The sequence below is a fragment of the Phascolarctos cinereus genome, unplaced genomic scaffold, assembly GCF_003287225.1.
Source record: "Phascolarctos cinereus isolate Bilbo 61053 unplaced genomic scaffold, phaCin_HiC Scaffold_8;HRSCAF=390, whole genome shotgun sequence".
Classification (NCBI taxonomy): domain Eukaryota; kingdom Metazoa; phylum Chordata; class Mammalia; order Diprotodontia; family Phascolarctidae; genus Phascolarctos; species Phascolarctos cinereus.
Genome location: NW_027556291.1, coordinates 6,744,655 through 6,762,071, shown reverse-complemented (window position 1 = coordinate 6,762,071; position 17,417 = coordinate 6,744,655). Strand labels below are relative to the sequence as shown.

The 17,417-nt window shown below is 44.6% G+C and overlaps 1 protein-coding gene across 2 annotated transcripts in view; it reads right to left on the bottom strand.

Moving 5' to 3' along the window:
- HTR2C (5-hydroxytryptamine receptor 2C) overlaps window positions 1-17,417 on the bottom strand; it is a 184,430-nt gene that overhangs the window by 42,342 nt on the left and 124,671 nt on the right. For both annotated transcript variants that reach the window (XM_078147771.1, XM_078147772.1), the window contains exon 2: window positions 12,366-12,408. The gene's annotated coding sequence lies outside the window, so the exon portion shown is untranslated. The remainder of the gene's footprint in view (window positions 1-12,365; window positions 12,409-17,417) is intronic.

The window sequence follows — 17,417 nt, the reverse complement described above, 5'->3', positions numbered from 1 at the left end:
CCTCCTCTCTCTGTCTCTGTCTCCCCCTCTTTATTTCTCTATCCTATCCCTTCTCTCTCTCTCTTTTTCTCTATTTCTCTTTCTGTCTCTCGAATGTCTGCCATCCACCATTGTCCCCATTTGTAAAGAAGCAATGTTAACAGCCTCGAACTACTTTATCTTGTCCTATTTAATGAAGAGACAGCTCTGAGGAATGGGCATGTAGGAGGGCACAACAGAGCATGTCAGTGTCTTTAAAATACCATCGCTCTCAATAGTGACAACAGCCACAATAAAGTCATGTGAAGGGTCAAGAATGCAGGCTGAAAGCTGTGCGGCATGTCAGACAGATTTACCAAGCACAGAGGGAGGCCAGGTGCACTTGCACCAACCTCATTAACATCCAAGCACGGAAGGCGGCCCCATGCCATCCTGTGAGCCAAACAGAGCCAAGGAAAACTCCTTGCATTTGGGGCTAAAATGCTCAAGCTTCTACAAATCAGGAGGAAGAAAGTGAAGGCAGCGACCTCTTTCATGCCAAAGGCAATGGAGAGAGTGCTGGACTTCAAGAGGCAGGAAGAGGCAGGTTCAAATCCTGCCTTTGCTGTTTCCTGGCTAGATTACCCTGGGCAGATCACATCCCTTCTATATGGCTCAGGGAGCTAACTCCCCAGGCATGCCCAATAAACCTCTCTGAGCATGTTTCCTCATCTGTAAAATAACTGTATCTACCTCAAGGAGCTCAAATGAGGTTATGTAGATAGAGTGCTACATGATTTCAAGTGAGCAATAATTGTTATTTGCTAAGTCCTGCTTGGGTTGTGACCTGGAGTAAGAGACCTCGGGTTGAAGTCCTGGCTTGGCCCCCTCTCAGCGTGACCCTGGGCAGGTACCTTCCCTATTTGGGGCCCCAGTTTTCTCCTCTGTAAAATTGCAGGGCTGGACCTGATGGCTGGTAAGGGTGCTTCCTGCACGAAGAGCTCCAGGCTAAATCATGGCTTCCTTCAGGGGCCTCTGCAAGGGCAGGTACATTTTGGGAATTCATGTGTGAGGCTTAACTACAAGACGGCCTGATGTCATTTGGCTGAGCCTGGGAAACGGCTGCTCTCACCAAGGACACAATTCATTAAGTTGGAGCTCAAATGTTTCCCTTTTGCAAATTCAATCAGGGCAATTCATAGAACACTGTGGGGCAAACGACACTGAAGTCCCCCACCCCCCATACACTTGTGCCCCTCAAGGGACCAGAGAGCAGAGAGAAAATGCCCCAGGATGCTTCATCAGCTGCAGTGGCCTCAGCCTTTCTTTGCAAATCCCATTGTCAGATGCATTAAACAGGCCCCAGAAATTGGCCAAGTGGCCATGTTGTTTTGGGTACCATCAGACCACCCAACTAGGGTCAGCTTTCTCCAGAAGTGTTTCTAGTGACAGTACTGGGATTGGGCTTTGCTATGGGGATGGTGTTCTCCTCAAATGAGGAGAACTGCAATGTTGGAGAGTTAGAGCAGTCAGGGAACTTAGAGGTCCTTAAGTAATTTTACAGAAGGGGAAATAGAGGTCCAGAGAGGGGAAGGAATTTGCCCAAGGTCACACAGTCTTTAACTGACAGTGCCAGGATTCACAATCAGGTTCTCTGGATGCGAACCCATTAACCTTTCCACTGCAGCTGGTTACCATCCCCAAAGTCATTCTAAAAGTGAACACAAATAGCAGCTCCTACTGAACCTGTGATTTCACTGGTGTGGAAATTGCCTCCACCAATACAAACAGACAATTCGTCAGTAATGGACATTCTTAGCGAGTTCCCTAGGGGCAAGACCCCTAGGGAGGTGAGGGGTCCTGCCCAGGGCCACCCTGCCAGGACGTACTCCTGCTTCCCTCTCCGCTTTGCCACGATGCTTCAGAGAGAGGCTGGAGTCAGTAGAGCCTCTGCTACATACTGGCTTGGGGCTCGAGTGGGTCCCTTCCCCGCCCATTGTCTCAGAGTTGTCCGTCTGCATCAGCCAGAGGGGTGTCCATACTGAAAAAGTTTCTCATGTTGATGAAATCACGAGTCCTATGTGTGTATGTGGGTGGATGTGTATATATACACGTACACATACGTGTGTGTTTTTCTGGGAGAAGAAGACAAAGATTTTAACCCTATAATAAATACAGGATGTTATAAATCCTAAAGTCACTCCCATGTGTGCAGCATGCAGTGAGCCTCCACCAGTTGAAAGGATGGCCTATACCACTGAAGCTATTGTTGCCAAGAGACTCAGGGGAAGAAAAAAAAATAAAGTCTTCCCTCTATCCACATGCTTCCAAGGTTCTGGGTCAGAACTGCACTGCTTTGGGCCAAAGGCCTTTTGCAGGCTGATAGAAGAAGGCCAAGGTTAGTATAATGGGACTTCTAAAATGAGTTATTGAGCTGAGGACAAAAGAAATGCATGTGAGCTTGAGAGGAGAGGCGGATATCATTTCTGAATGAATTTCTCAAGAAATGGGACCTGCCCATTTTTTTAGGCATGTAGGTTTGGAGCTGGGGAGCAAACTAGTTTTTCTGGCTCCCTCGTGAATCCACATCTAGTCAGTCCAATGAGACCAATGTACTGCTATGGTGATTAATGTGGGAGGTGGTTTCCAATCTGCCTGATCATCATTAGCCTAATTAATTGACAGAAAGGCTCACGTAGGGCTTGGGTATAAGACTAGCAATCTCTGGGAAAGTGTTTTTTCTACCCCCTCTCCCTTGTGCTCTGATGAGGGAACTCTCCTGCCGCAGCCTGAATGCCAGTTAAAAGAGCTAAATGCATGCTCAACAAAGGCCTATCTCTTCTTTGCAAATTAGATATAGGAGAATATTCATTTTAAAGTTGATTTTCAAGGTTGAAACTAGCACATAATTGCCCCATCTCACTCTGGCTCAAGTAGGAAGCCAACTGCCTTTGCTCTCACTTATCTTGCTAATCCAAGAGGATGCTTTCCCACTCTCACCACATCTGCTTCACCCAATTTGGTAAAACGAAGCATCCTCAAACTGTGGGCCTCGCTAGCTTATTGTATCAGTCCCCAAGAACCTTCCCTCACTTTCATTTTTCCACATTGACAGCCACGTTTGTTCTTTGAAGGGAGAGCAGGCCTACTAGTCTAGCCTGACTTCCAATCACCCACCACCATGCTTTGGCCCATTAGGCCCTCCCCATAACTGAATGGCACTGGACAAATGGTCACAGTTATAGAAGCCTTACTCAGCAGGTTACCTCAGATTAGGTCGTCTGGTTCCGAGGGAGAGACTGAGAGAGGACCAATTTTGGATCGTGTAATTCTCACTTTCTAATCTCTTAAAAATCAGTCAAATCACGAATAATTTTCTTTGCAGATGAGCCTGCCATAACTTTCTGAGACCTGTTCTTCTCGAGACCCATAAATTCTCTGTGCTTTCCTTCACTTGGCCCAACTCAGAGCATACTGACAATGTTATAAATAAAGGAATAACCAATAGTTTAATAGTTCCAATTATTCATAGGTCACAGAAAGTTCTGGTATCCAAGGAAACCATTCACCCATCTATCTATAACGGGTGGGAAACTGATATAATGCAAGCTTTGTATAAAGCAGCAAATGCTCTTATTGATGCCACTACCATAGTTGCCTGGCAACACTTTATATTACAAAATAAAAGTTCTGTAAGACAAGAAGGCTTAGAGGGAAATAATTCCATTTCCCAGCAGTCCACTTTAGATGTTAACTGTGCTTTAAAAGAAACTCAAATCATTTCTCTCTCTTACTTTAGAATCGATTTGACTTTAGGAAAACCTCTATGTGTTTCCAAAACGTTTGTGCATCTATTTGAAAAAAAAAAAAACGACCACAGACTCAACCTGACTTTTAAGTAGCAACAAAGCTGGACTGTTTTCTGACCCTTGGGGAAGAAAAACCCAATGGACAAACATCCCAAATCACTCTGTCATGATCAGACTTCCAAACAATTGCTTTCAATAGGAACCACCATTTGGGGATCAACTCTTGGTTGAAAATGGAAGCCTAAAAATCCTCGTGCTTCATAACTTGAATCTGAACAAATGTCTTAATAAACCAAACTATTGCTGTGGCGTGAGCATTTGGAGACAGCTCTGGGACAATGGAGAAAGAATTGCATCTGGGACCTGAAGCCCTGGGTTTGAGCCCTACTTAGTACATTCTGGACACTTAAAAACCAAATTGCCGCTTACTAGCTGTATGACCTTGGACAAGCCTCTGTCTCCCTCTGGACTTGAGCTCCCTTCTCTATATGATGAGGGAATCTCAGCAGTTATCTGTAAAATGAAGGGGAGATTCAGGTGACTTCTAACTGTATGACCTTGTCCTTTGGGAAGCCAGGCTAGGTTGTCAGTGTTTCCTAAGCCTTTCAGAGATAGATATTCTGATGAATTTGTCACACTGGTCCCTCCTCTCCTGTTCTTTCCAGTGGGCCCATAACCACCTCCCTCCTCTAGGGCCATCTTGCTGGGACAAGTTGGGCAAAGAGAGCTCTTGAGGTTCCCTTGCTCAGAGAGGCATTACTGTCAAGCTGGGCACTCTTGATAAGCAAGGGCCCCGAGTGGATGGGGAGCTTCAGCGTGATGTAGCTGCTGCTTAGAAGGTGGATGTTGTAATTACTCTGGAATGAAAATGAGGCTGACCCAGAGCGAGCTTTAGTGTTTCTTAGATAATTAGAAGAGTTTATGTTCACTCAGAGATCATACTTATTTCTTTGTGCTTGCCTGCATTCTCCTGCTGATTAAACCTTTTTTACCAACAGACAGTACTTCAAAATGAGGCAGAAAAAGAGGAAGTGAGAGGTGAGCTGATAGGGACCCCCTCCATGTTGTATAGATAAAGATCGTGGGGTTTGGAGTAGGAAGGGATGGCCCTTAGAGATCATTTAATCCACCTCCCTCAATTTTTTTTTCAGAGAAGAAACTGAGATCTAGACAGGGGAAGTGACTTGTCCAAGGTCATACAGCTTGGGAGTAGCAGATCTAGGAATAGGAGCTGGCTTCTTTGACTACTGCCCACCGTGCATTCTTTCTGAGGTGTCATATTGCCTCTAAAAGCTATTTTCCTTCAAACTCTATGATCACGGCCCTCTGGGCCACAATGCTCCTGTCTGGCAGGCTCTTTGTGAGTTGTTTTGTGGCCAACCTTGTGATGAACTTCTCTGACCTCAGATGAGGGACAATGAAGTCTGTTCCCTGAAGGGCACTTCAGGCCTCTCCCCAAAGCCTGAGCAGCTCAGCAGGTCCTGTTACTAACACAGCCGCAACAAGGCAATGGGGCAGATCACTAGTTGGGGAGAAGCAGTGTAGAACATCATGAGACTTCCCATTGACAGGACTCTCCAGCTTACCAAACTCCTGCCTTGTGAATCCCTTTGCCAGCCCAGTGGGACAAAGCCAACACTTTGCTGGTCCATGATGGTCTAGGCCTTCTCTACAGCAGAAAAGGCATTTAACTATTTCCTTTAGCTGGATGTCCAGGCTAGGGTATGATGTCACCTTGGGTCAAGCCAGGAAAGGCCAGTGAGCGATTACTCCCAAGGTTCAAGCATAGGCAGGGGGAAGCTGGATCTGGGCAAATCTGGGCTCCTAGAAAGCCAACACTAAATAGACCCTTTGACACTGGGCTCCCACTTCTATGATCCTATGAATCAAGGTGAGCACAGATGAGACTGGTCATGTCATCATCTTCTCATCCTGCTTTTGTCTCCCCTCTGCCCCCTACTCTATTTGTTTGCCCCGAATGACAATTTCCATAGCAGTGATGTCCTAGACTTGGTCTCCTTTTGTCAGGGGAGCATGCTTAGCTATGATGCTTCTGTAGTATTGATTTTTGATGAAGACCTTTGAAATAGCTGATTACACTTTAGCAACTGAGCCTTAGGATCAGAAATATGCATCCATCACGAGGCATTAGGACCACGCCACCTGAATGCTAATTGAGCAGCCAATTCCACCTACCTTCAATCCAAAGCAGAGAGATGGCTCTCCAAGGGCTGCCTGCCGCTTGTCACTTTCAAATGAAGCGAACTTATTCAAAGAAAGCGATCCAGGCCAAAGTAGAGAAGGAAAAGAAGGAAAAGAAAATCTCCCCAACAGAAAAAAAAGCAGAACATGAATAAAAATAATAAAATGGGAGAAAGTAATGGAAGCATTCTGGATAGGGTCCCACTGGAGAAGACACAAACACAATAGAACAGGCAGCTGTCATATGACTGGGAGAATCTCAAGTGTCAGATGGGAATGATTACAAGACTCTGAACTTTACTTGGAGAGACCAATGGCATGAGTTTAAATACACATGGCAGCTGGGCAGAAGCACTGAAGAAAGTTGGTAACAGCAGCCCTTTGCAGAACTCCAGACGTTCCTCATTAAAGAAGGCATCCTGCTACTACTCTCTTTCCTCCATGGGTTTTTTTGTTTGCTCCCTGAATTAAACTTGGCCAAGGGGAAAACATATCAGTGTCCTCATAACCCATTAGAATATAATATTCAGGTATTATACTCCAACTCAAATATGGGTTTTCTGAAATCAAAACTGACCAAGCAGCCAAAGCAGAGAGAGAAGATTTGCATGGTAAAGCTTGGGGGCAGTCTGGTGTAGTGTTTAGAACACTGCCCTTGGATTGAGAAGGGCCTGGGTTCAATTCCTACCCCTAGTACTAATCTCCTTCCATGACTATGGGTAAGTCCATCTCTCTGAGCCTCGAAAAGTGGTTGTGCATCCCAAATGCAAAGCAATCTGCAGATGTCAAAGCATCACATAGAAATGCTAGCTATTCTCCTGTTTAGTGCACCTGTGTGCAGAGTGCGTGCTTCCCCCCTTCCCATATTCAGTCTGAAGCCCTTTGGATTAGAATTGTCGGGCAAATATGTCGTCTAGAGTCTTTGTGAGGCATGCTCCCTTCATAGCCAGGAGCCCATCATTTCTACATTTTAAATCACGGCTCAGAAATACCAACCTCACTCTCAAATCCCATTCTCTTTAACCAGCTGTTCACTTGACACATCTGTCTCTCTCTTCTGAAGTCCTTCTCTTTGATCAACAAAAGGGAAGAAAACACCACCTGTGTTTCCTTGGTCTTTAGCTTCTTGACCAAGATTTTCTAATCCTTTCAATACTCTGTAGATTCCTTCTGGGGCCATCATTATTAGCCACATAAACCACTAGGGAGGGGTGAGAGCCATCAGGTTTGATGCGTCTGGGGAAATTTTCCAGCTGGCATGTTGAAGGAAGACAGCCAACCTCTCTATTATGAACAGGTCTACCTCAGTGACCCTCAGCAGGAAGTCATTAACCCCTATAGCTTTCTTCCTCTGACCCTTACTGGGAGATCTGTGACCCAAAAGCACCTGTGCATCTACATTTTCATTACTTGGAAGACAAGCAGCTGCTGCCTCTGCCTCCGCCGCCGCCGCCTCCTCCTCCTCCTTCTCCTCCTCCTCTTTGGGAAGAGTCTGGTATGGGTTTCTTAGCTCCAAATACTTAGTGGTCCCCTTCTCCTTCCTCTCCCATTGTATGTACCTTTATCCATTCTCAGACCTTGTTTTCTTATTGAAGTCCTCATTTAGTTTTGGTTTGGTTGTTTAGGAACACGTCATTCATCCTAACCTTGGGGCACAGAGAACATCGATTTGGCAAAAAGGTGGCTGAACTCTCTTAGTTCTTGTCATTTGTCTTAGTCATTTTTGCAAAGAGCTCTGGTAACCAGCTCCCCTGAAGAGAACTCTTCACCTTGGTAGCACCTTTGTACCTACTCAGAACCTTGTCAGCCACACTCAACTTCCTTTTCTTTGTCTTGCCAGCTTTTCTTCTCTTCCCCTTCTATCTTGAGTCTTCCCCTCATCCTCCTCTTCCTCCACCTTGAGTCTTCCCCTCATCTTCCTCTTCCTCCACCTTGAGTCTTCCCCTCATCTTCCTCTTCCTCCATCTTGAGTCTTCCCCTCATCTTCCTCTTCCTCCACCTTGAGTCTTCCCCTCATCTTCCTCTTCCTCCATCTTGAGTCTTCCCCTCCTCATCTTCCTCTTCCTCCATCTTGAGTCTTCCCCTCCTCATCTTCCTCTTCCTCCATCTTGAGTCTTCCCCTCCTCATCTTCCTCTTCCTCCATCTTGAGTCTTCCCCTCATCTTCCTCCACCTTGAGTCTTCCCCTCCTCATCTTTCTCTTCCTCCACCTTGAGTCTTCCTCTCCTCATCTTCATCCCCCCTCCAGCTTTAGTCTTCCCCTCCTCTTCCTCTTTCAGTTTGTGTTCTTTTCCTCCTGGTTCTCCTCTTTCAGCTCAACTCATTGTCCTTCTTTGCTTTGTCTCCTTTCAACTTCTCTTCATATCCTCCCAAACTTTCTCTCTCTGAATTCAATCACTGGCTTTCTTCCCAATTCCCAAACCCTCTGAATCACTTTCTTTTTAATTTCTTTGGCTTCAGCTTAAGATTGTCTTTTCTTCCTTCTCCCACCAAAGCCAGAAGTAAAACCTCCTTGTCCCAAAGCAAAGAAAGGCCAGAATCACAGTGTTAGTCAGGCCTTCCGTGGCCATCCAGCTGCAGATCTGCCTGAGCAGCAGGCTCCTCCACAGTCGTCCCCACATGCGGGCCTGGGCTCCATGGGACTAACCTAACTCAACTGCAGAACTTTGAATGCTACTTCTGCCGATCCTTTCTCACAGTACGGACTTGGTTTTTGCTATCCATGCTTCTAAGCTATGGGTTCTGGCCTTCCCCACCTCAATACCAGTAGCTTTCAGCTATCTAGACAAGTTAGATTCTGGAGTTCAGGCCTTTCATTAATACTAAACTACAGTCTTCTAGACCCAGTGACAGGCCTTGCTCAATAAATTCCAGTTCTAAGCGATAAAGAGACCACTATACGTTATTAACCGAAATATGCCTCAAGTTCTGAAGTGAAAAGTGAGTATTTCATTCCCTGTCACATCCAACTTAATGTTAAGATGATGCTCTTGACCTGTGTGGTGAGCTTCCCTAAGAGCCATCCTTTTTCTTTGGATGTCAGAGAAGAGACAGTGCCTGTGATTAGAGGAATTGAACTGACTGTCAACTTATGGAGTTAGTGTTACTCGATCAGTAACACTTGACAGAACGTACTTCTAATGGAGAACCTGATACCTGGAGACGGAGAGAGAAGCTGCCCTGGCCTGTGATGAAGATGAGCCTGTGCATTCCAAAGACAAGCCTGAAATTGTTTTCAAGATAAAACTTAACATATAATTACTACACATTTCTAAAAAATTCATTCTAAACTTATGAGAATAATATTATGTCATTACAGACATAATGGACAGCATATTAGAGCTGGAGTCAGGAAGGCCTAAGTTCAAACCCCGCCTGATATTCTCTGGCTGACCACAGACAAATGACTTAAATTCTCTAAGCCTTAATTTTCTTGTCTGTAAAGTGAGGGCACTGTATTGGATGACCAAAGGACCCTTCCAGATCTGAAAGCTATGATCCTAAAGATTTCAAAATCACAAGGAGTAGCTTTAAATGACTATGCTTTTCTTCCTCATAGAATACTAGAATTCCTGATTTCTTGCTCAAGTTTGAGCTCAACTGTGTTCAGGAACCAACATGAAGGCTCAAAGCTTCCTTGACATTAAGATATGAAGATGGCCGACCAAATGTGCTGGGGGCCGGATTAGCTGGCTATCCTTGGGTGTAGCACAAAAAGCAAGTTCAAAACCATGTGAAGAATGAGAGCATTCAAGTCATGTTTTTTCTTTCCCAACCTTCAAATGCCTGGTGAGAAGAGAGAAGAAAAGAGAGAATCAGGCTGGCTTGTGTTTTAAAGCTGAATTTGGAAGCAGTTGGTTTTGTAGGTGAGAGTAGCAGCAGCAGATGTGGGCATCCTCTTCTCTCTACCTGGGAAGTGGGTGCCTGAACTGCCTCCACCTTTTTCTCCCCAGTTGGGAAGGTGGGAGCAGCAGCAGCCCCTAAGAGGAAAGGCTGCCAGAGGTCCAGCGATGGGGACCAACTGGAGTTGCTCAGTCATTGAAGTTGTTTTTCATTTTGCCCTAAGCTTTTCTCATGGCTATAATTCTATAACTGCAGCAAGTTACCCCAGAAGCTTTAAAGCAATTGGGAATGTTTTAATGACATTAAACATTTCCAAAATGATCCATTTTCCCATCAATTAAACATGGGAGTTGGGAAAATTGCAATGGAGAGAAACCTGAAGCAAGCTGAGGAATGAGTTCTAAATGCCAGGTAAGGGGCTTACATCCATGGGGTACAGAGTGTTGGGCTGGCATGAATGACAAAAATGATCCAGGAACTTGGAGATACAGAACCTCTGAACAACGACTCATCCACTGGCATTTGCACTACTTTGACCCGGGCCTCGATAGTGCAAACCTACGTGCCAATTTCTCTTCTTTAGAAATGAGTCTCTGTCCTGGCTATTTGTTTCTGCTAAAACTCATTTGGAGAAATATGAATCAGGATGCAGGAAAAAGCTGCGATGCTCCTTCTTCAGCTTTGTAATTCCTAACTCCAAAAGTGCTATTGGAACTGATGGTGACTGATTAAGAGAAAAAGCTGGCATGAATTGGTTTCAGTAAAGGAATATACTAAAGGACAAATGAATTGAATGAATTACTAGTGCAAATAGTCCCCAAAATGACCCCTTCCCTTAGTATTAGTTACTGTGACCAACAGGCCGCTTTGAACTTACTCGTCTAAAAAGGAAGAAGACGTGAATTTTAAGGTGGTAGATTTCAGCTGCCATGACATTTTAAGATGTCGTTCTCATGTAGGCCTAACCCTACAGTCCCTTCACAATAGTCGAAGGCCTGCCAAGAATTCTCTTTTTGAATAAGACTGGCTCCTAAAGCTCAGTAAATTATGGCCATCTTAAGACGAGTTATCACTCTTTCTAACGCTTCAGGGGGCCTGCCTACGTATGGGCCCAGAGCTCAAACTATATAAACTACTCATCATGAAACATCTCAAGGGCCTTTAGTCTGCAAGGGGCTATTTCAACAAAACCTCTCACTCTTTTCAAAGGACTTGTTCATCTGAAGACTAATTTCTTCACAGTTCTCCTACATAAGCAGCATGATGCAACAGAAAAATCCAGGAAAACAAGGGTTGAGTTCTGCCCCGATACACACTGGCTGGGTGACCCAAAGCAAATCAGCTCACTTCTCAGTGCTCTAGATAACTAAATATTTTAAGTCCAAGAGAAGGGAACAACCTGCATTGGTAGAGGGAATTTCCTCACCTGGGAGTTTTCCAGAGCAATGACATTGCAGGCCCAATGTCTATCTGACCCCGATCTTATGTCATCTTTGTAAGGTGATTGAATAGTATGACAACATATGCACGTGAAAGGCAAGAAAGAGAGAGGGAGCCTGACTCTGTCTCAATGATCACCCAGCCAAGGAAACAGTCATTTGACTTTCTTCAGCTTTTTGATTCATCAGTGTAGAAAATGCCAGGGTGGAAACTCCTTCCACTCACGTACAGTGCTCCTCTGTAACTTGTCGCCTTGGAGACTTGCTTGGTAATTTCCTGGCCTGAGAGGTGGAAGGAACCTCAGGGGCTATCTACTCCAATTCCTTCATGGTACAGGGGAGGAAATGGATACGCATGGAAGTGCAGTGCCTCAGCCTAGGCCACACAGGTGAGAAACATCAGAGGCAGGGTCTGAGGCCAGCGCTTCCTCACCCACAGGAGCACATGTCTAACCCTGCCTTCAGTTTGCTCAACGGACATAAAGCCCAACCCATTTGCCTAAGATAAGGCATACTTCTTCTCCTCTATACAACAGGAGAACAAGTTCCTGATATGTACATTGAGGAAGTAGCTTACATCTAAGCATGAGTCACTAACCAAACAAGCCTCAAGTATACAAAATGGTCCCTGCCTTGCCATGATTCCCGTATCTCTCGTCACTAACCAGAGCGGCTCGTTCTTCCTCTTCCACGTCTATACAGCACTTATCTGAATTCTTGCCCCAAAACCTTTTTGTTGGCATGTGGCTCCTATGACATTTGAGTCTTTTCAAGTCATCCACTTAGTGATGGCCATGTCTCCACCAGATCACTCAGTCCTTGTGCCCAAATTCTGTGACCTTCTGCTTGATTTAGCTGTTGAGTCCATCTGATCCTAAAATGAAGTTAGTGCATTTATCGAGCATTTTTGAGCAAACTTCCTACATGAAAAGGTCTCTTAGGTTTTTGGAATTCTGAAAAAAATCTAGTTTCCAACCTCTTGCCCTCCTATTGGCTGCATTACATTATTTGATTTTAGTCTCATTATTCTGCACTTCTGAACTGGGGAGGGGGATATGTTTACAAATGGACATGGAGGTGGTTGATGACAATATCAATAAAGTCAAATGACATACCCTTGCTCACTTCAGAAAAGGTCCAGGTACACCCACGAGCAACCTGTGAAAAAGGCAAGGTGTTACTCCAATTTTTTATTTAAATGAGTGTTCATTGAAATCTTTTGTTTTTGCATCCCACATTTCACAATAGATTTCTGCTTCCCACCACCCACCCCAATTTCGATTTTGCAGGTATGGGAGCTCACACAAAAGGAATTTCAGTCATCCCAGTCATTTCTGAGCTGGGGCTCCACTCACAAATTCAGCACTCTATCCATTAGCTTACATGCCCTCCTGGTTGTGCACAACGGGCTAGGAATTTCTGGCTTAATACAGAATGAAAGGATACAGGGGATTATTGAATCTTTATCTTTTGTCATACCTATTTCACAAATTTGAGAGGCAGCATGACATAGTGGATAGAGGACTGGCCTTGGAATTGGGATTACTTGGGTTCCGGCCTTGCTTCTTTCACAGCCCAGCTATATGATGATGAGTTAAGTCCCAGAACCTTTTGGTGTCCCTAGGCACAAAGAGGTTTTAATGCTCTAAGGTTCTAGAGAGTTACCATCTACACCAGTGCAGGGAGTTTCCATACTGGGAGCTCCTTAAGCTGATACAGTAACAGATTTGGATTCCTGCTTCCTGCCCTCCCCACCAATCAACAAGCATTTGAAAACTTATATAAGATAGATATTTTAAGAGAAATTACTAAAGAGAGATATGCATTTATTACCATACACCAAGCAGTATGTTTACTACATTTTGGAAATGTCGCAGGGCTGATTTGCTGGACTGGGACATCTCCTAAGGGGCTATAGTGCATATCCAGTTCCGTGGAAGATGCCCCACTCCAGTCAATCAGTAGTACCCTGATCACTTCTGCTACATAAAAAAAACAAATTCTGATGAGAATTATTAGTGAGTTTCAGAAATAAAGCATACATTTTTCTGATAATGAACCTAAAAGGTAAAAGGCAAGACCACAGGCCATCAGTATTCTGGAGTGTTGGAAAAAGCAGAGGTGAGTCAGATGTGTGCTCCAGTTCTAACTCCTGATACCAACTCATGCTTGGAGAATGCCACTTCCCTTCTTTAGCCTTCAGTTTAAGGATAATAAAGGAAGGGAGTTGGCCTTACCCAAAGTCAAAAGAGGCTGAAGCCTAACCGGAGTTCTTTGAAGGGTACCAAAAGGCTGGCTTGGCTAGATCTTTCCCCGTCATAAGCATGTCACTGTACCTGAAATCATAGAGAGATGGGCAATTACCTGGGGACATGGTCCAGTGCTATCTGGATTGGAATAATGAACACATTAGCAGTGGTTAGCTTCTCAGCTCATCTTCTAGCTGAGAACAGGACCAGGCCAGTTTGGATTTGGGGAGTGAAGGTTATGACCTTGGCCCTCATGGGCCACCCAGTTGAGACAAGAGAATATTGACCATCAAAAGGACAGTGGGCAAGATAACCTTTGCCTGTATGCCTAGAGGTCCTGCTAAATGGCCAGTTTGACCCAGTCTGGACCTCCCATCAGCTACCTGTCATGCAATTATAACAAGAAGAGTTAATTGCATAATTACATTTTTGCAAAAAATGTTGACTTGTGATTTGGCCAGAATTAAAGGATTAGGAAAATGGCTTTTCTTCGTTGCTAAGGTAGTCCACGTCCTTGATGGAGTCTCATGCTGGGCACCTGAGAAGACTGGTAGGGGCACATAGCCCTGCTGGGATAAAGCCTGCTGAGTTTACAGTCAGGTTTAATACATAAGAACTATTCCATGAATCTCTAATCCAGGCATTGTATAATTGAAATCTCTATAGGCAGGCTTCTGATGTATACTGAACATATTACTCTCACATAATTGAACTCGCTTTGCCTACTATTTAAGGAAGGCACTGATTTAAAAACTCTTTTATCCAAGGACCCAACAAAGCATAAATTATATTTTACATCGAAGGAAGAGTAGAATTATAGAAAAACTAAATGTCATATACACATAGACAGTGCTCTCTGGTCTCAATATTACTTGCAAAACAGACATGCCCCCAAAGGTTTTTCAAACCTTGTCCAGAAATGAAGATGCTTTCTACTTTGCATGGAAACTTGACATGCAATTTCAGCAAGTCATCTCTAGTCAGTTACCTGGTTCAAGAAGGGAAGACTTCCCAGGTATAGTTGGGTTCATTCTAGCTTTTGAAACAAGTGACTCCATACAAGGTTCTGCTTTAGCTGCCTTCCTGACTTCTTGGAAACTTTTGGCCAAAAAGGAGTTCTTCACCTTACGCATACTACTGGGCTGTCTCAAAAGTCCATTAAAGCTTAAAGTTGCATCAAGATTTTTGAGAAGTCCCATAGCATCATTCTGCAAGAAAAAGTACATGTTCTCTATTTGCCGAAGGCAGGGGAGGACACCTCTCCAAAATTTTAGCTTCAGACAACCCTTCAGTTTAGTTCCTCCCTTCTGGAGTTTTTGCTACCAGTCATAAAATAATGTGGTTACATCCCTCTGGTTCAGACACAGTGTTCAGGGCAATCAACCAAACCCACTCCGTGCCCAACATTTTTTTAAAGAGGGGTACTCAGAATGAGCCACAGTCCTTACTCACAAGGAACTTACAAACTAGCTGGACAGACATAGCAACAACAAGAATAATAACAATTAACATTAAGGTTTGTAAGGCACTTTACAAACATCATCCTATTGGATCCTCACAACAACCCTGTGAGGTAGGTGCTATTATTATACCCATTTTACTAATGAGGAAACTGAGGCCAAGAGAGGGTGGAGCTGAAGGGACTTACCAAAGGCCATATTTACCACCTTTCTGAACGTAATTTTCAGAGAAGCAAAGTCGAGTCATTCCAAATCCATTCTAATGGCTCTCATGGGGCAATAAAGTCTATTAAGCTTTGAAATGTCATAAAAACATTTAAATGGTCATAAAATTACAATGTATTTGCATACCTAGAATGAAATCAGGGATTGGGAAGTCACCAAGAGAACACAAGACTAATGGTGGCTTCTTAGGCCATTTTCCAGGGTTACCTTCAGGCCAAGTGGCGCCACTTTTTCTGTACATCACATATAAGTTTCACAAGACCTCAGTTTTCTTGGAACACAGTGGCTCTGTGTTCTGATCAATTAAACAAAGGCCGGCCCAAAGGAAACCCAAAATCGGCCCCATGGTCTGAAAGCATTAAAGAACCAATTTGTGATGGGCTAATTGATTCCTAGCAGAACAAACACGGCTGACTTAATTCTGGTTTGCAAAGAACTTGACTTTTTAAAAGTCCTGCTTCTTAAAAAGACCTGAATTCAGTAAGGAAATGGGAGGGGGAAATTCACTTTAGACCTTGAAAGTCCACTTTGATACCAGTTAGAATAGCCCTCGAGTGGAATGATAGGGAACCTTATCAGTGATCTAGATCTCCAAAAGACACTTTCTGGCATAGAGAGTGGGAAGTTATTACCCAAGCCCAGTGAGGGCATCTCCATTGCAGGGTATCTCTAGAAGAGCCAGTATTGACCAAGGTAAATTGATGGCCCTGTTGGTTCCCTTGGCAAACCCAGGGGAGTTCAGCAAATCAGGCTGGGGCGGTATGCCATAGGGGTAATAGCTCCCATTTATGGAGCCAGAGACTACAGTAAGTACTTGAGCATAGAATCACAGAATGACTGAACTGGAAGGGGATATTCATGACCCTCTGTGTGTCGGGGGGGGGAGGAACTGAACCCCAGAGAAGAGAAGGGACTGGTCAGCCCAGAGTCACATAGCCTCGGTCTGGTTCTCTGATGGTTCTCTGAGGCAGCTATCATTACAGTGGAAAGAGGCATGCTGCTACATGCAGTGCCTCCCAGAATCCTAACAACAGAAGAAACAGCTGAGGGGCCCATTCATTCCCCCAATGCCTAATACTTTGAGGTTCCTAGCCAGTGATGCATAGAATTAGGGAAATGGCAAAGACATTGTTAAGAAATATGGCAAGTGCAAATCTGATCAAGGCTTTTAAATGGGATGACTGGAAGCTTTTGTCTGACAAGCAAGAGGCCTGGAGATGAGGGGAAGGAAGACTGATGAAGAATGCAGAAGCAAAATGTGGCCCTGTCTTGCATACATATGCATATAAATCAGGGAGTAGGGAAGCTACAAGTCAAGCTCCCCAGAAACCCAGGCTCCCAGTAAGTGGGCAAGATGCTTTCACCCTACTTCCATCTTGGGCTCTGTGATACTCTTACCTACAAGAGGCTAAGAGAGAGCTTAGTGGCTTCAGAAGAGATTCTTTAAAACCTTAACCAAGACCCCAAGGAAAGGGAATTTTCCATCTCCCTGATGGGTAGCAGACCATTTTGCTTTGTTTCTTCCCTCCTCAAGACCTTGTCTCACACTGAGAACCAACAGGAACCCAACTTTGCAGGAGCTGCTGAGAGAAAATGCCCCACTTCCCAGTGGACTTGCCTTGACTAATTCTGCACGCTGTTTTGGGAATCAAGTGGTGAGATAATGTGGGCTTTTATCAAAAAGAGACTGTAGAATCTGTTAGCCAACAAAGGAGCTATTATGATGTGTGTGTGTGTGTGTGTGTGTGTGTGTGTGTGTGTGTGTGTGTGTAATTTAAGAGGAGAGAGATCTTTCAGAGATGGGCCAAGCTCTCTGGAGGCAGGAACTTATCCTAAATGACCTTTCCACAGACCCTGCCCTCAGGGAGCTTACAATCTACTAAACATGATCAGGCCCACCATAGTTGATCTGAGTGATATGAAGAGTTAATTTCTTGTAGTGGGAGTGTAGAAGGAGGGGGAATTGGGGTCTGAGCTAGAACTTCAGGGATGGAAGGGTACTGGGCAAAGGGCACTGCTAAAGCATGAATGGGAATACTAGACTTAGCTCCTGGAAGGCAAGGACTGAGTTACTTCTCTCCCCCTATCACAGTAGGAGGGACCTAATCAACAGTTACTGCATTTTGACTGAGAAGTGAGAAGCTGTCACAGTGGGCCCAGTAACCGACCTGCCTACCTACTCACTACTGACCCTACAGATGAGGGCAGTCTGTAATGAAAGGATGCAGACTGG